General features: G+C 41.2%; 1 protein-coding gene across 10 annotated transcripts in view; it reads right to left on the reverse strand.

The window, feature by feature from the left end:
* Positions 1-24,663, reverse strand: part of ZEB2 (zinc finger E-box binding homeobox 2) — a 156,770-nt gene that overhangs the window by 80,242 nt on the left and 51,865 nt on the right. The window contains exon 1 of one of the 10 annotated variants that reach the window (XM_086957482.1): positions 3,110-3,127. The exons of the other annotated variants lie outside the window; for them this stretch is intronic. The gene's annotated coding sequence lies outside the window, so the exon portion shown is untranslated. Of the gene's footprint in view, positions 1-3,109; positions 3,128-24,663 lie in introns of those variants that run through there. 10 annotated transcript variants of the gene reach the window in all.

Raw genomic sequence — 24,663 nt, forward strand, 5'->3', positions numbered from 1 at the left:
ATGCTTAACACATGATGGTCTGAAGGTATGCATTAAATGATGGCACTATGTATGTCTTCGAAAAATCCAATAAAGTTTGTAAAAAAAAAGAAAGAGATGCGAACTTTAATTAACAAGATCCACTAATTGTTTGCAAAAACTGGCCAACGTAAATAAGAGGGGCCAAAAGTGACAAGGCTTAGAAATAAAGATGAGGCAACACGCACGGGGTACAAGAATAAGAGATGGCCCTTTGCCGTTAGTGGAGTAGAAGCACTGCTGTAAATAAGTGGGAGTCCTGCCCCACTAATCTTGAGGTTCCCCTGGAATTATTTCAAGTTAGGGGAAGTGCTGGGTTTAGAGCACCTCAGCTGGTTCTGTGGGCATAAACCCTTGGTAGCGTGGACAATCCGCCACTGGCCATGAGGTCACAGTGGCCCCCACCCCGTCCTATCATGGGCTTGGCAGCCACCACTCTTTTCCCTACATGGAATTGTGCTGCATGGTCCAATAGTTCTGCATAGTTAAAAACATACCCTGGCCCGCCACTTTTTATGCAACTACTAAGACCCACAAAACAATGTCACCTGCAATTCCAGTTCTATATCATATGGAGCGAAACATTATCGGGTGCAAGAGTATAAAAAAGTAACAAAGTTGGTGGAACTGCGCAGGGAAATCACAGAAAAATAGTTCAGTTTAACAGAAAATGTGCTTTTAGGTCACTACAGTTGTAATATGGTATTTATATATATATATAAAGCGGGGGTTTCTAGCTTTCTATCACCTGTTCCAGGGTAAAACATGAATCCGCCAGTACAAAGACAACAAATGTGGGTTTAATCTGCTAACCAGACAAAGTGACATATTAGAGCGAGATATCCAGGAGGTAGCTAGCAGTATCAGAGAGGGCATTAGTCATAAAGTAATCCCCCATGTAGTTCAATGCACTCAAGTGGAGGAGGAAGGATGCACCCAAATGGCCAGTATTAATACTCCGCTGGGCTAAACCATGAATCGTTTGATAGAGTCTCAAGTGGGTGAAATTGGCTGGTCAAAGAAAGACAATGGTTAAGCGGGGCAGATCAAAAGCAGGCTCTGTCTATATTCTTAGCAATAGGTCTGTTTGTCAGACCCTCTCATCAGTTTCCTTCTACTTTTTTTTTTTACTTTTTTCAATCTCGGTTTCATAAAACAAATGTTATCAAGGCAAACAAATGAAACATTCAAGCTTGCTATATTAGCTCATTAAAAAAAAAAAACAGCACCTTACAAAAGGCTGTAATGCATGTTGTTTATGCATTTTCACACACAACAGGCTCTCCTGATGTTTGCTTGATATCAATATAGTATCCCAAAGCATGCAGTTGGTACGCGACACAAAGGAATTCTCTGTAATAGTACTACATATAAAGGAATGCTTGTGCCACATACTAAGCAGTGCAGTCTCTCTGTGCCAATGGCAGCAGACAGCATTAAAGAGTAAACAAAGGTATCTTTATGAATGGGGTTGACCTCCCTGCCTAGTACCCATTGAGCTACCAAAGGCTGGTAGTGATGGGACAGAGTTAGAAACCAGTGTCTCTGTAATGTTGGTATGTATATGAGCATACACCATTTTTATAATGCCCCTACAAGTAGATCAAATTAAACAAGCAAACTATGGTCTGTGATAAAAGGAGATTGAATAAACGAATAATCTCTCTAGATGATAAAATGCGTGCGTCTATCTTGGTTTATTGGTCTCTACAACCGAATTACAATTCATATCATTGGCCATAATTATTATCAAAGGTGTGACTAGAATGAACTTGATATATAATTTGATTGTTATCGCAGATCATCCATTACTATTATCTTCTGCATTAAAAATGTTTTCTAAAGAAGTCTCATCTTACTACAGTTCTTTTGCACACACAATGCTTATTTCAGGGCCTCTCTAATCCAGTCTCCACCTGGTAACATAGTCTCAATAATTCCACAGTTGAAATTCAACTGTTCTATTAATATCGTACGTCAGTGACATGCCTTCGAAGTAAAAGAGTATGAAGCAATCTATGTTAAGGTACTGCAGTATCTGTGCTCACAGCTTAACGTGTTGCTGTCAGTAGAAGCAAAGTAACCATATTATGATACATACTAATAAATATGCTTATTAGTTCAACCAATGGTTAAATCTACAAATCCTAGAATCTAGTATAACATATACATATTTGTAAAGAACACCTCTATGAAACTTTCTGCATCAAAACTGTAATTTATGATCAAGCCATGACATGCTTTTTAACAAGAACGAGAATAATGTTAGGATTTCAAGTATAACAAATGTACTACAATATATTGTATCTGAATTTGGAGAAAAAAATTGTTGTGTCCCACCAAACATTGAATTGATACATGACTTACAGCTATTTTATAAAAAATCTAAAAAATCTTTAAATAACTGGAGCACGTATGCTCTGTCTTTTACAGTACCAGTGCTTAATTTGAGCCAGTGGTTTCCGGTGCTCAGCACTGGGAATTCTTTGTCAACACCAACACTTGTGACAGTTCTCCACAAGGTGGTGCTGTCTGGCTAATTTAGAGATGACCACAACTACAGCTAATTATTAATTCAATATTAATTAAAGACGACAATTTACTGCAGCCCACGCCATTCTTATAGCTTTGGGAGCCTGAACTAATTGTCACACTTGTAGGAGTGTGAAGGTTAGTAGTTGTGTTGTTACTATAATTCGCAGTGCTGGCAGTGGCAATGCATAGTGCAAGTGAGGAGATCACTTATTTTTTTCACAAATGTAATGAACCTGTCTGTTTTTCAACCCCAGAGACATAACCAGTTACTCAACTTTGTGTTTACAATGCACCTACAAACACAGGTACTGAAATAGTTATTTATAAAGAAGTTTACTAAATTCATTCCCAATGTCACACTTTTCTTTTTTCTCCTAAAGATCCTTGCAAAATTGCAGCGAGGAATGCATATAGCTTTGTACTGAAATACCAATGCGAATCGCATATAACTTAATTAAAAGTTATAATGAGTGAGGCAAGCACTCAGAGTGTACCTGGAGTATGCAAGCTTAGAACTATTCCAAAGTAATACAAATAAATAGAAGGATGGACTTACCCACGTAATATTTTGGCCCTATTTTTAGGTTTAACAGATGTAGTGATAGTGCGCATCACCACTCCCTTGCGCTAAAGTAGCAATTGCAGACCATACAGTAGAGAGACGGCGAGAGAGAGCTGCACTGTTCCTCCCACGGAGTTGTCCGGATGGCAGTTTCATTGCATCATTGCCATCTTTATTATATCTACAACTGGACAAGGCTACAGTCCCAGCTTCAATCCACCCACTCAGTACAGGAACAATTGAGAACTGTGTTCTGTTGACTGGGGTTTGCAGGCCTACTGCACGAAAACAGAAGCGTTGTGTGTCACTGCTTCCAGACTCCTAACAAAAGACACTGAAGCTAAAACACGAAAAAGTACCCAATGTGTCAACGTCTCCAGTATTTCTGATAATGATGGGAAAATGTAGATAATTTCAGATGTATCAGGTTTGGTTAGCGCTAGAACATCAATTGTTTGTAAAACTGGCCACCTCTCCTGTTGTGGGAAAGGCCTGAAAAATGGCAAAAATAATTTGACTGAAAAGTGCTGAAAAAGTTCCTTTTCTGTCACCACACTGACAGATCTAACCCAGTTACTTGTCAAGATCCCCTCTACAGAACCCTGTGACCTTGGACCCTGTTTTCTCGAGTCTGTAAAGATCTTCAAGAAATTCCCCAATGAACACACCAGAGTAGCACAGCATTAATGTGCTGCACTACACATGGTACATATAACACTGTCAAAAACTGGACATGACCAGGTCCCTATGCCTGCTAGTCCGCGTGCACCGCCTAATGGTTGAATATCCATTTTAATAGAGTTGGAACTAAAGGCCAGCTTTAGTACCAATGAACAAAAAAGACACGTTAAAAATCACAAACAGGCGTTAGAAGGGTATATGATTATCTTTCATTTTATACACATGACAATGCAAACAACTGTAGGCATTAAAATGGAAAAAATCTTCTTTCTAAGGTACAGGCAAGTGCACCCGAACAGCAGGTAAAATGGGAAAAGAGACACACCATTGCGCCCAATAATTATTAGAGAGCTATAAACGCATGCCAGGATGGAGAAGGTGCGTTCAAACAGGGCAGCTAAGGCAGCTGAATCAATAAAAGCAGTTCCTCTTAAATTAAAAGTAGACAAAGACTTAGGGCCTTCTTTAGAGGTTGGCAGATGGTTACTCTGTGAAAAACGTGACCGATATATAGTCTGTCTAATTTCATGCGTTATATCCCATAACTACCAACTTCAAGAACAAACTCACAGTGTAAGGAGGGGCGGGGCCTCATGCCACGAAGTACCTACGAAGCAATTTTGGTGGTTAAACAATGGCTTAAACCGTCTACAAATATCTGATAATAAAACAAAACGCTCACAAAGTGTATCCACCCAAATCAGCAGTGGCACTGAACTTTAGAGCTATTCTTCGATGATGGCAACAGAAAACATGCTGTTGAATTTTAAAATGTAAATGTAAATGTGTTTGTATTTATATAGTGCCTTCTACCCAGAGGTCTCGTAGCGCTGTATTCATACCGCTGTGGAACCCTTCCTGGCTTTCCTGTGAGATGTCCACTCCTGGGCACCCCCAAGGTAAGCCAGGCATTATCAGGCCCGGGAAGATTGAGTCCAAGAGCCGCAAAGGCGGGAATTGAACCCTAGTCCCGGACCAGACCTCAGCATCAGGGTCTGCCGCTCTAATCATTGAGCCACGCTTCTCCACTTCTTCAAAGCAAATGAGCCACATAGAGATGTCTGCACATGTTAACTTGGTCACAAACGAATAGACACGTTTGCACATGCAGATCATGAGAAAACAAAGTATGTCCAAACTCAGATAAAATTATTTGATGAACAACTACAAGCTCATATAATGAACGCAAATAGATCACAATATTATTATGTTCTACAATATATTTTGGCAACTAGTCCACTCATTATGCTACAATATTGTGATAAATGACAAGCATTACAACACACAGCATGCTAGTCAATTGACTGCAAGTGTCATGCTGTTCATGGGAGATATGACTGAATGTAACAAATGGTGTCTTTTACTTATTTTGCTGAAGTTATGCAGAAACCACTTGATTACCAATGCAATAAACACTATATTGCAGATGGCAGGACATGGGGAGAACAAATCCACCCAGTTTATCCTGCAACAACAGCTGTGGGATTCTTAAGTAGGGTAGGGTCACACAGAGCAACCATGTCTCAAAGGACTACACAGGAATAGCCTTCAAGACAGATATTAAGAAGTGGCAGTGCAAATACATTATCAGAATCCTTTAATGGGACACTCTTCTTCCTACTCTACCTAAACAGAAGAGTTCATGCATGTGCAAGCACACCTTTGGTACTGGAAAAAATGCCAAACACAATAGTTTGCTGCGTTGATGTATTAATTTACAAGTGACCTAGAAAAACATCTATGCAACATTATTTGATGCTCAATAAAAACCCTAATGGCATCTGACTTAAGATCCTTTATTGGAAATGTAATGGCCAATTAAGCTCGCCCCCCCCCCCCACTATCATAAAAAAGGAGACATGTCCCATGTCACATGGTGCTGGACACTCACCAGGCAAAATAGAAGCCGACAAGAAGGCATACATTGCAGCATACCCTTTTCACCAATTTTAGCACTTGTCATTTGGTAGATTCCTCAGCTTATATCCATGGCTAAAAATAACCATGTAAGCATATATTCTATCAGCACACCTGTTCTCTACATTGGACGATAACATCATCAATTAATAAGTTGCCTCGTTCACAGAAACAGTAATCATGTCGAAAATGCACACAAATGTGCTAAAAAAAAATTCTGCTTCAAAGTTTTTTTACCCTCTGTGCTATATCATGTGTGGACAGTGAATGTGAGGCGTTAATCTAAAGCAGCAATGCTCTTAACAAACAACTCACACAGTTTTCTTTTATCTAATAGTTTAAGGGTTACGGGCAATGTGATAATACATTATTGTCTCTATATTTATAGAAAGCAGTCTGTGATGTCTAGTTGTACAATATGTTGATTCATTTTTCGAAAAGCAGCTACCTGCTTAATCTGCACATGTGAAGAAAGTCCTCTGGGGCCTAATGCGTGATAAACTTGCTTAGGGCATTTATTAATGAACCAATGGCCACAGAAATTAGAATTTCTGTCCATTATGAATAACAAAGGTACTATTTTTTAAAGCGGATTCAAGGTGTGTTTTACTGTCAGAGTTTAAAATGGAAGAGTTATTGTCTCATAAAACCATCTGCTCACTTTTACTCATGAAGATGTACTTTTGAAAACAAATTCTCGACTTAAGAGTATTCTGAAAGCTATCCCTGAGTTTTCTTTTCACAAGAGTGCCAAGGCCCTTCACTATGACCGCCACACACCCTCCACCCCAAAACAAAACGACAAGGAGTTTTATCAACTGACGTTTCCTCTGACAGTGCTTAGGGCGCGGAAGTACCACTCACTGTCACTCAAAACTGCACCACTCAGTAAGGTAAAAATAGCAGAGAGCGGGCCAGTACATAGCAATGATGATATACCTCAAGTGGAGCGAGCACCTCGAACAATTCACGAATTTTCCAGGACGAAGAAATGATTTCAAATCTAAGACTAGTTGAAAATGTTACTTACTCCGACATCTATCTCCTCTTAGCGGGGAAGAGCCGCTTGATGTGCTGGGAAAGCTAACAGTTTCCTGGCACTGAAAAGACAGTAAGACTGTTGCACTTGTGAACAGCTGGCATACAATAGATAATTTAAAGGAAAGTGACCTTAATGCATAATGTTTAACTGAAGAACTGTCAAGCCCCATTAATTCCAACAGGACCTGCCAGAGCTAAAATAGGTTTATGGAAGTACTGCATAATAGCCGCTGTTTTCAAAACAGATATGTCTTATAAAGATGACATATAACAATTTCACGTACGAACAGAAAGAGATTTCGGTAAGAGAGGAAAGAGTATTCAAGATGTAAACGTTAATGTTGTGTCTTTCACAGTAAACAAATGCAATTTACTGTCTTTTTATTTTCCAAGGCAGAGTCCATAGCCATGCCTGCTTGGACATTCTTAACACTTAGGGCCTTATTTATGAGGGCCTTACGCCGCCGTTGCACCACTTTTTGTGACGCCGCAAAACAGCGTAAATAATGCGTCATGCTGCACTATATTTACAAAGGGATGAATTTAGGCAGATGCGTCACTTTGTAAACCCCTGCGCTACCTTACACCTGCGACAGGTATAATGTATGCAGAGTGGGTGATCTGGCGCAGAAAATGCTCGCAGAAGTGTCGCAGCGAAATCTATGAGATTTCACTACTACACTTCTACAACGTCAGTGTGTCAAATCCTTATGCCTGCTTAAAGCAGGCATAAAGGGTAATACAGTGCCCCATGTGAAATGATTGTGAAATGACACATTGCTGGAGTTGCGCCTTTTTTCAGACACATTCTAGTAATGCACCAATTTTGCTCTACAGATAAGTCAGGATAACTGACATATCTGTAAATCCTTGCGACATAGAGCATCATACAGTAAATATGTCCCATCCATGGTGTCAAAAGTAGGGCACACTGGAAAGTGTTGCATCGCTGTTTCACTGCAATGATACAACACTTTTCATAAATTAGGCCATTAGGGATTTATTCACAAGCCCTTTGCACCACCGGTGCGTCATTTTTTTCCATATGAAAAATGACGCACCAGCGGCGCAAGAGCTATGTAAATAAGCCCTTTAGTTTTTACATTAACATACATGCCAACCTCCCTGATTCAGGTGGGAGACTGCCAATTTCAAGACTAGTCTTCCGCATCCCCGATTCCTGCATGCAGAAACCTGAATTGGAGTTTTGAATCCTGCAAAAAATAAAATGTTTATGCCTGTCACGCATGCTCCAAACCACCCTCCAAGAATTACCTCTGACATCATGGGTTAACGCTGTGTTGTTAATTCTTGGAGGGGTAGATTAGAGCATGTGACAGGCCTCGACATTTTATTTTTGGCTGTTTTACATAGGGAAAACCAACACAGAGTTTGGAATGTTATTAAACTGTCAAAAAAGAAATGTTGATGGTCTGTCACCATACATACCGGTAGACCCAATTGATGCAGATTGCTTCTGCTTAAATCCACTCTCCCCGCTATATATTTTTTTTTAACTCCCACTTTCCTGCTAAATGTTTTTGGCATGTATGCATTAAAAACCAGTCCCAAGAGACTAATAGCCAAAGTAGTAAACAGCAGGCACCACACTGGTAACCATTTGTTGTCATTATGTTAAAGAGATTTAAATAGGGGGGTCCAGTACCGGTTTAAATAAATGTTGCTGTCACTTATTATATTAAATTTATCAAAATAATTGGAAGCAGATTTATACTTAGAAATTTTGACTGGGAAGGAAGATGCCAAAGCCCAATGTTAACCTTAGGTGCATTGGAACCTCTCTGGATAGCGAGATGCCTAACAGCCATTCTAGTTCCCTTTCTCCAAAGTGACATGGTGAACTTTTTGCTTCTCCAACAAAACTTTAAACAACTAAAGTCTACTTCCAAATGTTTGGGAAGGATTATCTCATGTATTTGAGTTGTCACACTTCAAATGTGCACCCCTGGATTCTAAAAGTTGAAACCATAAGTGAGTACTCTATTGTAAGTTTATATGAAGGTGGTTCTTACCCTGCCTATCCACATTTACCCGCAATCCATTCTACACTATTTCATTTCGATTGTGTTTGAAATTCCCTTTGACACCATTCTAATGCTTGAGCTGAATGAACCGAATGTAGAACTCAATATATAGAGCGCAGCAAAAGCCCGAGTGGGTAAAGACGCTAATGTCTCAGTAGCCAGATTGAGCCGAACAGCAGAGTAACAGAGTTGCAAAATTGCTGAGAGAGCTCCATAAAAGGTGAGCAACAAAGGCTTTAAAGCTTTTTTAGTGGGAGCATGCAGATTGATACCAGTCAGATTGTTAGGAAGCGAGTTCCACAGTCTAGAAGCCACATCTGAGAAAGCTCTGCCTCCCCACCTCTTCTTCAGCACTGTAACCAGATTAAGATGGGCTGAGCGAAGATCTTTTCCAGGTATGTACCTGGGAAATACTGCCTTTATTCCATCTGACCTGGCCTCATAAAGGGCCTTGTGTACTATGCAGAGGGCTTTGAACGTAATGCACTTTGTTATAGGGATCCAATGCAGATCAAATAGTCCCTTGGACATTGGCTGCATTTTTGGAATGTCCAAGGTAAGCCTCGCCTACGCGTTCTGCAATAATTGCATCTTGGCTTGGGTGCTGTTCTTAGTATCCAAATAAAGCGTGTTGCAATAGTCAATTCTTGAAATAACCAACGTCAGGGCAACTTGTTTTTATGCTGAGAGGGGGGTAAAAAAAGAAAGATTTTCTACAGCATTTTGATAAGACAGAAACAAGTTGAGGTTGTATGGTTGGCCTGCTAGTCCAGTGAGAGCTCCCTGTCCAGAACCACTCCTTGATTCTTTGCGTTCTATGCTGGAGCCGGTAACATGCCTAGTGTGTCCGCCCACCAGTTATTGTTCCAAATGGAGGTTTGAGTTCCAAAGAACAACACCTCAGTTGTCTCCCCATTAGACTTAAGGTAGTTTTCTTCCATCCACATTGCTACTGCTGTATTACAATGGTGGAAGTTAGCTGCTGTCACTGCTGTGTTCTTAGGGATTGACACAGTGATCTCAGTGTCGTCAGCTGACGAGACCGCTTGTAGCCCACAGGAGCGGTTGATCCTAGCAAGTGGGAAGACTTAGGGTTTAAAAAGCATAGGGCTCAAAGATGAGACCTACAGCACCGCACATGGCAGGGAGAACGCATTTCTGGGAACTATTCTTATGTAAGAGGACAGTAGTTTCAGAGCCCCATCTTTAATGCCCATTCCTGTAAGCGTTCAATCAGCAGGGATGGTGTCAAGGCAGTGCATAGATCCACCAGGATAAAAGCTGCACCCTGCCCTTCATCCACTAGCTGCCTAAGACAGTCCGGGGCAGACACCAGAGCTGTTTCCGTTATGTGGTTTTTCTAGGACCAGAACTTAGACACATCCAGCCAACTGCCCTTTCACTCTTGTTCCCAGCCAGCCACAACCGATGTTAAAGATAGGAAACTCGCAGCAATGTCACACTGACAAGTGCAAACTTTGGAAATGTGCAAAAATATGATAGAATTCTGCAGAAAGAAGATTGCTTGCAAATATGTTCATGAATATTTAGAAAGCAAATTAGCTGCAATATGTATGGTTTCTTCCACCAAGCTCATATCTGTCCTTGGTGCCTCATTGTGGGCCCTCAGGTTAACACTTTCGATGCTCATGACGGAACAGTTCCGTCATGAGCATCGGTGGTGCTGTGCTCATGACGGAACCGTTCCGTCATGACCACACCCATTTACATTAGGGCCCAGCACTGGGGGTAAATCTGCACCGCACGCATGAGGTTAAGATCTGTGTTCTTCCATATATGTACAAACACAAACCACACCAAAACATACTTTGCACAGTTTGCTGCTAAGGGCATAAATGTGATTTCCATAGTCAGTCAGGAGAGATCCTCTAGTGTGTATTGAGTGACTGGGTCAGGACAGATCTCTTACTAAGACACACTTGGAAGTAGCACCCTGCTCAGGTCACCCAGGAACTCAGCTGAGCTGCTAATAAAAGAAATGAGTACCCCACTTACTGGCAGCAGTGTTTCTAGTCTATGATGACAGAATTCACTGACATCTAGTTGCAATGGGCCCTAGACATTCCTCCTTCGAATTATCTCTGACATTAAGTTAATGCAGACAAAAATTCTGGTTGAATTCAGAAAAGTTCCTGATTTATAGGGAATTCTCAAAATCTTCGACAAATGAAGCAGGTATGAACCCAACTTATGGATCAAACATGAATGGTTAGAGTCAGACTCTTTTGGTTGTGGGATAATTTCAACTAATTTGAACACCTCTCTCTCTCTCTCTCTCTCTCTCGCCCTCTCTCTCTCTCTCTCTCTCCTTCTCTCTCTCTCTCTCTCTCTCTCTCTCTCTCTCTCTCTCTCTCTCTCTATCTCTCTCTCACACACACACACACTTAAAAAGAAGCATGTATTTTCAGCATTACCTCTTTCTATTTACACTGAAGCCTGCATTTACCGAGGCAAAACCATGTCCCTGCAGGAATCCTGTATGCCTTTTAATATTTTCAACATCACACGTACTTGTTAAGCCACCTACAAAAGGGTGAAATAAGTAATCTGTATTCGCTACGTGAACTAAGCAAATAATCAATGTACATTAAAAGGCACATTTGTTTTCGCAATTTTCTCATTGGGTATTCTGCTTTCTTGACTCCAGAAAATAAACAAACACATTTCAGTATCCATAAGACACAAGTCAAAACACCAGTGAACCTTATCAGATTTGCTTAATGTATTGATTTACCTCGCTGTTCCATTATTGACACAATGAAACCTGCGACGTGTGCCATATTTTCATGGAGCCTGTCGGCTTGGAAGAATGTAACTGTTTCCTCTGCTTCCACCAACACTGTTCTTAAGTGCCCATGACATAACCTTAACGACGTGATAAAGGTGTTTACCTATGATAAAGGTGAGCTGTTGGATAAGATAAGGTGGAATGCCAGGGCTGCAAAGCAAATATGTACATAACTCAATTGCCACTGTCTCCTTTACCCTGACTGAAAAGCACAGGAACACAGCTTCCCAAGCCATCTAAAAATAATGCTCTTGTGCACAGAAAACATACCAGCCCGTTGTCACAAATATGTCGGTGTAATGCTTGATATATTGCTCAGAACTTTAATTCTGTTACTGCGTTGGTGTCACAACGAGGTCCTTTCTCATTGAGCAGGAAGCAGAGTTCCTGACTGGCTGCAAACTTTCCTGATGTTAAGGGCCTCATTTATAAGAAATTGACACATCAGCATTGATGCATCAGTTTCCTTGCGCCGGCGCCAAATGTCCTTGTGACACCATGAATGTGCTGTATTCACAATACAGGGGTCCGTGGCTCAAGGATTAACAAATGCGTCTGAAATTCTGACACTTTTGTTGGCGCAAAAGTGACGCATTGTTCGAGTGGGCCGTAAAACTGGTGCAACTTCAGCAACGCACCAGAACACATAGGCAAGTCCCGTTGTAAAAGCCCTGCATCATTCCTTGTGGCTGGTCTGAGCAGGCATAAGGATTTTGACGCAGTGAAGTCGCAGAGTGACGCAGTGAAATATGTAAATTTCACTGCTCCAGTTCTATGTGGCATTTTTATTGCGTGGGAACAGCGACCCTGCATACATTATACCTGGCACAGGCCTAAGGTGATGCAGGGCTCTAAAACGGACGCATTGGACCCAATGCGTCAGTTTGCATATATGGCTTAGTGTGGTGCACTGACTGCAAAAGCGATATAGCTGCTGCACAAGGGGCTTGTAAGTGAGGCACTAAGTGCTTAAGAAAATCTCTCCACTTTTTTATTTTTCAGGTGCTGCTTACATTTTTTATTTTATTTTATGCCCACGTGTGTGCTACTCCTGGAAATTGAAGCTTACATCATATGTAAACTCATTTGAAAAATATCTCATCCACCATGATATTATTTGGCCAAGAGAATGCAGCACAGCAGACATGTGATTTAAGTGCATGCGGACATAGTTTTTCCATTAAAAAGTCATTACATTCCTAAACGTTAGTTATTTTCATTGGGTTTGTATTCAGAGGTTTCCTCTTTCCTCGTGATTGAGGTTTCGTGAAAAGCGCCTGTATATCTTGCAAGATATATATCCTGCGAAACATGGAGATTTGTTTCCAGTGGCAAACGAGCTTGTTTTGGTTTAGTTATAATTGACTGGTATGGTGATAGCTCGGACCATTGCTGCCATCAAAGTTATCGTGCTCCGAGGTGTCCATGCAATGAGAATCGAATACGTAATCTCTTAATGCAAGCCACAGAAGTGCATTTTTCATATGTATATTTCTATGGTAGCAGAAAAAATAAATTGCCTCTGTTCATTATTTATTCGCAACAAAAACGCTTTCAATCGGAAAGCGAAATTTCACTTAATTGTGAACCACACGACATATATAATTACAAGCAGCAATTAAAAATTCAAAAGATAACTCTACCTTACAACGAGGGACGCACTACAGAATGTTGGGAAATATGAATAAAAGGTAGCTAATTCAGTGTCAGCTATACATATTTATACTTTAAAAGAAATTAGTCAAAGTTTATGTCCCGAGGTTGCACCTACAGGAAGCCAGATGTGTGCCTTCTGCATGTGACCTAAGAGAAGCCCGGAGCAACAACTAGATAATTTCTCGCTCAGACTCCACACCGTCGATCGCGGCGGCTCTGTGAGGTGAGAGAAACTGACAGCACTGACTCTCCAGGGCAGAACTTTCCAGTCAAGTGGATCAACGGACTGAAAATCTCTTATGAATAGTCATTAGGCCTTCATTACAAACCCCTCACAACCCAGTTCTCTTTTTGCAACCAAATGCCTTTTGTCATCTTCACAAGGTGCATCATTTAATTACCAATTGATTTCTTTATATATGACAACATGTCAGATAGCAAAATACAGTGTTTCTCCCTGAGGGGGGGAAAGTCTGTTAACTATCAAAATGCCAGATTATTGAGTTTAGCTGGAAGACAGTTATTCCCTCTGCTGTTCGTGAATTATTTTTTTAAGTCTTTCATGGCCTTACATTATTTGAGACCATTGGTTAATAAATTAATGACTGGAGCGGGATGAGATCTTCGCTAAGTGTGTAATCAAACATTTAACACTCGCTGTCAAAGATCAGACGGTGCGTGTGTGCAAAATATGGCTTACATGATTTTCTGTACTGGCACCACAATACATTATGGCAAAATAACAATTCAACATCAATTAAAGCACCTCTCGCACTCAGTTACACCACCCATGGACTCTCTGGGGGTTTTTCTCGTACGTTTTTTGCATATTTCTCTTTCACCCTGTTTCTCGCTTTCCTCCCTCCTCAAACTACCGATGCATTTGTGGTAAGATTGCAATTCAGACATTGTTTCAAACAATGGTTAATTTAAAAATTAAATAAATAAGTGCCGGGGCTCTCGTCAGGAGGCACCTTGCACCAGCCCATTTCTCCTATTAGGGCCGCCTAAAACAGAACCTAGTGCTAAATATTAAAGTCGGGAGAGGATGTGGTGTAATGGTCAGAGCTGCCGACTTCGGAGCTGTGAAGCCAGGTTTGAGTCTTGGCGTTGCCGCAACATCCTGTGATTCTGACCAAATCCCTTAATCTCCCTGTTAATGAATGTGTCCTTAACTGGTGTTCCTGGAAAGTGCCGGTGCTGAGCACCAGAAACCACTGGCTCAAATTAAGCACTGGTTTCGAGCACTTCCTCACTATGAAAACCCAGGCTCCCGTTCATACATCTTTATATAAACCCTCTCTATCACAATCACAAATGGACAATCTGGCTAACAATGTATGCTACACTTCAAACGCATTGCACAGTGCCTGGTCCCTCTTTGCCTCTACACATTGCACAGTGCCTAGTCCCTCTTTCCCTCTATGTCTCTCTCAACCTCTATATTTACACAACCTACCCATTCACCCATCTATCTATTCTCCAGTTTTCCCATTGCATCCCCACCCTATGTTTTCTTTTGCCTATCTATGGGTTTGTACTGGTGTGCATAGAACTCCCTCTCTATAAATACTTCTTACTGTAATGTCTTACTTGCACTGCCCTCCCTCTTTGCATTTTCTGCTCTATGAAAACCCACATGAGATGATTCTTTTGTAGTATTTTTAATTGGTGCTAAATATTAGTTGCCAGTAAGCAAGGACTGCTGGTCATTTAATGCTACAAAGTACAACAAGCAGTGGCAAAGCCACTAGATCTGGCCTTGTGCAATAATTAGTTTGTTTTCACTAGGTCTGGCTAGACATGCTGTTTTAGGGCCAGTGTTACCAATGTTTTAAATATATATAAAGTGGGCTGTGGCTCTGACCACAGGGATATTACTCTCTCACATTATGCAATTGGCTATTTGGTGTATCATTTTTCACTACATGTAATGCTTTCGCATGCATGAAGGGCTAGTTTACATCTGAAAAGTGTACTCAGTCAATGCATTGTTTTCACTTATCTCCTATAAGCATTATATGCAGAAAGTAATCAATTTTGCTATATTTCCAAGCACAGTCAAAGACAATAGGACAAGCTCTAATATGGTAAACAGTATTTGTTCATGCGATGGATGTAAAAAGAATGTGTAAATGGGAGTACCTATTTGCTTTGGCACATTGAAGGCAGACTAATTGGCTTTGCAGTTGATTGTTTAAAGGCACGAGGACAATGTGTAAAATGATGAGCAGTATTTGTGTATGTAATGCATATAAAATTAATTTGTGAATGGCAGTACCTATATGCTTTGGTGCATTGAAGGCAGACTAATTATTTCTTATTGCAAGCAAATGCCAAAAAGTGAACAAGAAAGGAAAAAAGAAAGCTTGCCATTGTCTAAATTTAGCAGACAATTGGTTCAAGAGAAAATGTGAAATAAAAAAAAAACACCATTGTCTCATGTAAGGTCAAGAGTACAGTATGGGTACCTCCAAGCAGGCAGATGTATTTACAAAAGGTAGAGAAACAGTTTGTTGGTTGAATGCACATCACAGGAAAACATCATTTTTATTGGCACAACCAAAAACATTCCATGGACTTTGGCTTACTGTGACTTAAAGATACAATTTAAACACATAGATATGATTAAAAAAGGATAATGAAAGGAAATAAAAAGTATTGGCCCTCCAACTCAGGGACTAAAGTTCACATATATTTAGGTAAATTAACTAAGATCAGTCAAAATGCTGTAACTCACACTGCAAATGTGTCAGTGGGTGAAGTGGGCTGAGCAATTGCCCCATGCTCATGTGCTGTTGTGAGTTGAATGCATGACCATGGTAGCAGACTGGATGTGAACCAACTGCCAACAGCTCAACTCGGACAAGACGGAAGTACTGGCCTTCGGCAACAAGACCCCCCCATGGGACTTCACCTGGTGGCCATCAGAGCTAGGAGCAACACCCACACTCATCGATGACACAAGATATCTAGGGATCATCCTAGATGAATGCTCAATAGGACAACTCAAGTCAACATAGTGTGCACTCCATGCTTCCACATCCTATGCATGCTACAAAAACATCTTCAAATGGTTGCCTAAGAACACAAGACAAACCATCTTGCATGGACTCATCATCAGAGGTTGAGCTAAGAAAAATCCTCTATGCCATAATCTCTAAGCAACTCCTACACAGACTTCACACAATCCAGAACACCGCTGCAAGGTGCATACTTGTCCTCCCACCTGGCACCCATATCATACCCCACTCCAGGAAGCTTCAGTGTCCCTCCATTCACAAGTGCAGCCAATTCAAACTTCGCATGCACACATACAATGCCCTAAACTCTGCCTCACTCTCACTCACACACATTCCCCACATCCGCAAATGCAAAGCTAGAGGCCGCTCATTCAGACATGGAATGACCTCCTGCAACACATCAGAGACTCTCTCTCACTGCAAGAACCAGAAGACCTGGCTCTTTGTGTAAGCACAAAGGAAACCATAAACCTACACCCCTGCCCAAGCATTTGGATACCCTCTTGGGTGTTTACTGTGCTCTACAAATCCATACAGGATAACATAACAAAATTTGAATGATGGCTAAACATGCCGATGCACGAAGAGGACTGACCTAATCCCCTCTGTGTATGCACAGCTGTATCTAATGTTATGATGCTTTATTATATGAGGTTTGCAAGAAAGCTAACGCTGTCTCTGCGTCAGATCTAAAAACAGAACAGAAATTCAAGTTTGAAGTCACTGGCCTTGCTTTAACTGATGAAATCACAAACGAACAATCGGGCTAACAATGCATGCTACACTTCAAACGCATTGCACAGTGGATATCACCCCTGCGAGGGGTTACTGTGGAAGTATGTTCAAATGGATACTGTGTGTGCACTTGTGAGGAGCAGTGGAAAACTGCTAAGAGTTCATTAGAGAAGACAAGGGTTCAGAGTGGAGGTTTGCTGCACTTTTTACATTTGAATTTCATACCTTATTTTTAAGCATGTCATCCTTACTTAGTGGAGAAGTGTGGCTCAATGATTAGAGCGGCAGACTCTGATGCAGAGGTCTAGCCCAGGTATTTGGTAAAGGTCTATAGTCAAGTGACAACACAAATATAATGAGCTACAAATAATATAATAACCAACATATAGTAATAGATGAACTCACCACTCACAAGATGATAGATGTTCTATTTGTATAAATTTATTTTAGCCTAAGAATTAATGTTTTCATTTTTTTGATTTTTTTGGAATGTATTCATTTTAAACAGATATATATTTTACATCAAATTCTTAATAATGTATAAATATTAAAATCCATTGAAAGACAAACATAACAAAACACGTGATAATGCAATATTATAATATTAGAACATCTATCATCTTGTGAGTGGTGAGTTCATCTATTACTATATGTTGGTTATTATATTATTTGTAGCTCATTATATTTGTGTTGTCACTTGACTATAGACCTTTACCAAATAGTTTAGTTTCCCTATGTATAGCAAGTGTATCCTTCTTTTATAGATAGGGGTCCCCTTCTTTTCAAAATGAGATGTCTAGCCCAGGACCAGGGTTCAATTCCCCGCCTCGGCGGGATTTGGGCTCAAACTCTGGGCAATAGCTTGCTTAATCTCCACAACGGCCCCCACAACGCTAAGGATGCCTGGCCTCCACCTTGGGGGTGCCCAGGAGTGGTGCCTCACAGGGAAAGCCAGGATGGGTTCCACAGCGGTATTCGTACAAGCGCCTTGAGACCCTTGCGGGTGAGTAGTGTGCTATACAAGTATCAATTTACATTTACTGAGTTAATACTGTAATTACCTATAATAAAGGTAAGCTGTGGATAAGATAACGACGAACGTCTTGGGTAAAAAATAATATGTACATACTTCAGTTGCCACTGTCTCCTGCCTCGAATTTTACACAGACAGACCAGCAATTAATTGCACAACAACATAGATTCACAAACTGCCTTAAAAAACCTGCAGCATTCGGGAAAGATTTTGCAAGTCAGATATGTTCTTATGCACAGAACAATACTACCTAGGCAGTTGATGTATGCAATATAGGAGTTCAATCCTGCTCTTTATATTGCTGTCAGAAAGGAGACATCTCACTGTTCTTTGTGCTGGTGTTAGAAAGATGTTATCTCCCTGTGTAGTCAGGAGCCTTCAAGGTTGGCGGCAGGGCCAGACCGGCCGAAGCGGGCACCGGGTATTTTCCTGGTGGGCTGGAAGGGTGGGGTTTGGTTTTGGACCAGTGGGGGCCGATTTTGGTACAGGGGGGCGGTTTTACAGCAATGCTGCAATATAGGCCCCATGTGCCAAAAGCAGCAGCAGTGTCTCTACCCCCACAAATACTGGTCCGACTTAATTACCAGGGCTGGTTTGATTCCCAGTCCGGCGCGATTAGTGCCAAACATCCTTGATATCATTAAATGCTTAGGGTGTTACTATGTGGGTTACTCCCCACTTTTCTTTTTTAGAGCCTGCTTCACAAAATTGACGATTTTTGAGACACACTCTTAGAATGATAGGCCACACCCTTTGCCCAGTATCATCTAACACCAATACCACTAGCCACTTTCTGCCACAGTGCCAAGTGGGTAGCAAGCAATAACTGCCACTGTGCCCTGTATCCCTGCCTACAGTAGACACTGGGCACAGTCTTGCATTGCTCATTAGGCCCTGCCCTGAAGCCAATGACCTCTTTCAGCAGGCCTGTCAGTGTCCAATCCCTAACCTTTCGTTACAAATGACCTACGGCTGTAACCAGCATATGCTGGTCAGTGAGCGGGGCAATCAGCCATGCCCTGTGTTCCATCCATAGTACCTGATGGGCAGGGTGCCGAGTATCCCTGCTTTGAGAGTCCAACGTGTACTCGTCAGCGGACTTGGCCTTCAGCTACATCCTGCGCCCAGTATTCTGTAGCTAAATGTCCAGAGAGCAGTGTTCACTACTCCCTAGCATAAGTATAAAGTCATCTAAATATGTACACTTGCTCCCGAGATGGACACAAGTCATAAATTCACTCCTTAATTTTTGACTCTTTTTCTGAAACAATATTGCATTTTGCAGCCTTGTGGAATGCACCTCTGATTCATTAAGGGTTGGAGTCAATTTTTTGACCAGTGTGAATAAATTATCTCAGCCAGGCAGATTTCAAGATCAGTTTAATATTTTAACGTATTGGTCCATTTCATGTTCCCAGAAGCCCAGAAAGAGCTTTGTTTTGCTTTCAAATGTTCTCAAAAAGTCCTAGAAAGAACTGCCCCAGACCATGCAAAAGGAGTAAAATCTGGATCTCGGTCTATTCACAAGCTAAGTTTGCTCTCACTTAAAGAGCTTTTGCTGTAGTATGAGCACAAGTTACCATGAGAGTTTGAATGTGGATTAAGAACTATCTCCTATTTCTCCTTCATGCCAAACTGAAGAAAATAAAAAAAAAGGATACGCATTTTTTTTCTACATGTAAATTTGTTTTGTAAATGTCCTGTTGGTTCAAAAAACAGCTCCAGTGTTATTAGCATTCAAAAGTACTTCCAATATGACTGTCTCAGCTGTCACGTCTGAGCCTCATCGACTGACGTGCATGTGTACATGTATATGCAAACGCATGCATGCACACACAACACACACACTCACACACACAACAAACACACACACGTTCCCACAACACACACACACAGCATACACATACACTCACACACACAACACACAAACATCCAGAGCTTAACCATGCTTTTGAAAGTAGCAATTTAACCTAATTTCAATGTTATAATACACTGACTTTCTATTATAGCAACTGCAACCAGATAATACATAGCTATGTCGAATAAAACATTGCATAATAGACGAATTTAAAAAATAATGTGAACTACTGTTCAATTAAAACAATAAAACATTCCAACAGAGAAGTTCAGAAGGTAGATACCAGTCAATAATGGGAGCAGTGTGGCAATGATGTACTCAGCTGTATGGCAGCATAAAGGCCAGTTTTCTATAGTCAGAAACCACATTGCATGTTTCTGCAGCTCTTTCTGAGCCATAAACTGGCACCAGCAAGCAATGCAAGCTGGCCCTATACTGTAGGATCCGCTGCAGGTGCGCAGGCCCTAGAACTGGGTCTAATTGTATATTTTCCCGCAGAGCGACAATTAATGCAGCTGAAGAAATTGCCAGTTTCTCAGTCCCTCTCCACAAGACTGACATAGGGAAGAGTTTATGTTTCTCTGGTGATGTTGAAAATGGCCCTGATACCAGCACAGCTAATTAAACATATACCTCTGTTTCCGTGCACAGAATCAATTATTTCAATGGCATCAAAAGGGCCACACTTCTTGCTTGGTTCCTGAAATTACAGTAATCTTTTTTTTTTATTATTGATATGCATTGTAACTTACCCAAGCCATTACGCATTATGGTGTTTTATAAATGATCACCGATCATTGCAAGAGAAAATAATATTGCTTGAAGCTGAGGAATGGTAAATAGTCTCAAAAGCCTAGGTTGAGAATGACTGTGTCTGCTCATGTAATTCTGTATTTTTTCATCATACCTTGAATTTTTAACTGATTAAAAAACACTGTGAAATGTTTTCTGACCATGATTGCGGAGAGTGCACAGCTACTCTTTTCCAAATCACCAGAAGGTGACTTTCAGACTTGATATCATGAATGAGCGCAGTAATTAATTACATAATGAATACGTAGCGAAGCCATGCGTGAGACGTCTCTAAGCACTGGAGTGTTGTTGCCTTGCAGGCAATTGCAGGAGGATTCTGGATCCATGATTTATCGAACGGGTGCATTTTCACTATCTGATGGTATTTGGTTCTAGATATTACAGACCAGATGCGGTTAGTTGCACCTTCAAAGGATGGAAAGTAGACTTTTATGAGGCAAGAGAAGATGTATGCTGGAAGAGTGAAGGGATCTCATTGTCCATGGAAGGTATATTTGTCCTGAAGGTATGAAGGGGTCTGCTTATTTATAGTACCACTTGTGGACCAAGCAGAGGCAGCTGATGGCAATAGGTTCCTCCATTTTCAACAAGTGGTAGAATCCATCTTCGACAAGATGTATCATGTTTCTTGAGTCCCACAATACGCTTTATATCTGAGTTTCAAACTACTTGGAGTCAGCCGCGACCCATGCAGGTAAGAGCGGTGGGGCGGTGGACGGGGCGATTCGACAGACTGACACAAGGGAAAATTATTTATTTCTTTAATTTTCTCTCATTGTCGTCTGTCGAAGTCTCCCCCCACCTGGCCCCAAGCTTCCCACCGCCCTTACCTACACGGGCCAGGGCTGCTTGGAGCTGGGAAATTCGCTTTTTGCCAGAGGGGCTTGGTATAATCTAATTTTCCTTCTGGGAATCCGTGGATTTTGAGGGCAGTCAATACATCTTTTAACAGAGCTTCAACCCAACCCACCTTGTGATGAGCAGGAGAGAGGATCTCCCATCCCCTAAGCCACTGATAGTTTGGGGGGATAGCGCGGATGACTAGCGGGCTAACATGCACCCTACCTTTCAGTTTCACTTGAACATAACCGCATGATCTCAGTTCCACTTGGAAGGAAGGGAAATAAAGAATTGACTCTGATCTCAATACAAGTGTGGGCTCAGCAAACCCAACACTCTCAATTCAATCTCTAACATGACCACTGATGCAGAGGCTTCAATGGTACACGCGTACTGTGTTCCGTGTAATAATTGCTGTATTCAAATATACCGGTCTACCACCTTACCAGTACGGTCTCTTACTCAGGAAGTGGAATGAGTCATCATTGAAAACAAACCCCCATGTCTGAATTTACATTTTGACAAAAAATCCGACGAGCCGCATAGGAATCGACACATGCCAGCTATTTGTAAATAAGGGAAAACTGCACTGATGTATTTTGAGAACTCTGAGGCTGATGCTTGAAAACAAACAAACTATATGTCATCTGCAAGCAGCTGCTTGCGACAATACATAGGCATCCTATCAAGTAACACAACACACTGAGTCATCGGAATCAACCTAAAAACCGGCTCAGTAAACCTGAGGCACATTTAAGGGAAATTTGTGATTTTCTGGCGTTACTACTAGAAGCCAAATTCCCACCGCAATCTTCATATTTTATGTGCTAAATAGACTTATTTTTTCACCGATTACTTCAAGTCACAGAAACCACTGCTAGGCAGGATTTATGCTATGTTTTTTCAGCGTACACAACTCCCAAAATCTAATCTGAAATATGTTAAACCTTATATCGCCTCCTTTTTTTCCAGTTTAAGATTGCATGCAAAATTCTGCAACAGTATTTAAATGCACATATAACGTAAAAGGTGGATAGTGTTAAAAACGGACAAGCAAAGCATTCTTCCTGCATTGCAACAGCAGCCTCCAAATGCCATCAAATGCTACATTGTGTAAACCCAGATGATCGTGGCAAAGTAATTGTAGTTTATTTTATCAGTTCACCTTCTAAACAATATTTCAGTAGATTTCCTTTCACACAGTGATATTTGTAATAAATGTTCAGCCTTTGTTTTAAAGTCAGCCGGTAGAAAGATGACATCAGCTTAGCAAACAATAAAGTGCCTGTGATACTGTCTCCAGAGGGCTGTTACATTTACTTTGTAGCAGTAAAATTCAATTTTCAAAAAACACTACATGAATGATGTTAGGTTATTAACCCCGTCTGCACCGAGCAGCGCCATTATTATGGGTAGATTGCACTTCACTGTTCTAGGAGCTAGAAGTTGCTCGGTTTTGACCAGTCCCTTTAAGCGGCTTTTCTCTTTTGCTGCTTAGGTTTTGTTCCACCTTCAGGAATATATTGCAGCATTGACACACAAGCCAGTGGGCCTCTGTAGTTTCCACTGTAATGAGGTCCTTTTGTCCCCATCACGCTATACAACACTGTTTTAAGGACATCCCCACTGGCCCGGCATTTACCTATTGCAAATGCCAGATCTTGTTATGCAAATGGGTATTAGGCCTGCTTTTGTCTTTCAGTTTCAGCGGGCAATAAACAATTACACGTTGTGTAATGTAGCCGGACGTTGTTAAAACTCCACTGCCACAAATATAAAAGAGGTTTGAAATTACACTAGTTACTGTTGTGTTCTTTTTTTATCGGTAAATACATTTTACCTGCCAGCCCAAGGCAGAGACGAAGGAAATTGACAAATGTCTTTCTGCACAGGCAGGGGGTTCAGGGGTTAAACTCCTGCAACCCCCCCACAGTAACTTTCCCAACGCTGACAAGTGAGGAACAGAACTGCTGGTTATCCAACTTTAAGGGATGGGATTGGTTTTAGGAGAAAGGGAGAGAGGATCAAACACCTCAGCACAACAAAAGGTTGTGTCAGAAGGCCCTCAATCACTAACTTCCTTCAACAAGGGATATTCCAACCTTCCAGGGCAGTTACCCAGGCAGCCCAGCCAAAAGGTTCCCTGACATGAAAAGAACACAACACAAGGGACAGAGGTAGTTATTGTTATGCACACTCCTCTTTCTGCTTTAGACCCTTTTCCTCCCCCACAAACCTTTTTGCATAAGCTGCTGGGGAAAGTAATGGGGCCCGCTCGCTGAATAGAAATCCCTATTTGTCCCCCCTACCTCCTAGGTTGCGAAGTAGGCTCAGTAGATTCTCTGCAAGGAACACCTGATGAATAGAGAGGTCATCAACATGAATGCCTGTAAAGAGCCATCCCAAATTAATACATGCAGGGAGAAAAGTGTAAAAGTGCAGCCTTTCATATCTGCCACCTCGCAAGCCGCCTCCTTTCTTTGAGGCGCGTCGAGTTCTCTCAGCTTGGAGAATGTAAACTATTTGTGCTCGCTGTGTCAGGTCTTGGAGGTATCTTAACAGCATGCGGGAAATTTCCACTGAAATGTAAATTATTAGCAATTTTGAGTTTTCATTTGTTGCCTCTCCTAGCCTCCAATCTAAATAAATAGATGCCACTGTTTAGAATACTTGCGACTTCACTGCTAGTCGAGCAACACTTTCTACGCTATGCCTTTCCAAGTAAAGGAGTTGGGTGTCCAACTTGTTTCCATCTGTACTCTTTTAAATATTTGTTTTATAAACCCTACCTCTGGTATCATAACCAAGCTATGCAAGTTATTGTTGCAACGAAAATGGTGTCCGCTCTGCTCCCGGAAGAAACTCTCTGTGATCTAGCTTACCTGTTTAGCCGGACAGGCACAAAAAAACAAGTCTATTTTCTATAAGACAGCAAGGTGATAAAATGACATACTCCCACAGGTGGGACAACTGAACTTTTCAGAGGCAAAAGAACATTTGAGAGGCTTTAGCTGACAAATACTCTCTTTCAGATCCAGAATGCCTCAATAAGAAAACAAAATAAAAGGCACCAAGGCATGCTTAGGTCGGAGTTTAC

Source organism: Lissotriton vulgaris, chromosome 2_1 (genome assembly GCF_964263255.1).
Source record: "Lissotriton vulgaris chromosome 2_1, aLisVul1.2, whole genome shotgun sequence".
NCBI lineage: Eukaryota > Metazoa > Chordata > Amphibia > Caudata > Salamandridae > Lissotriton > Lissotriton vulgaris.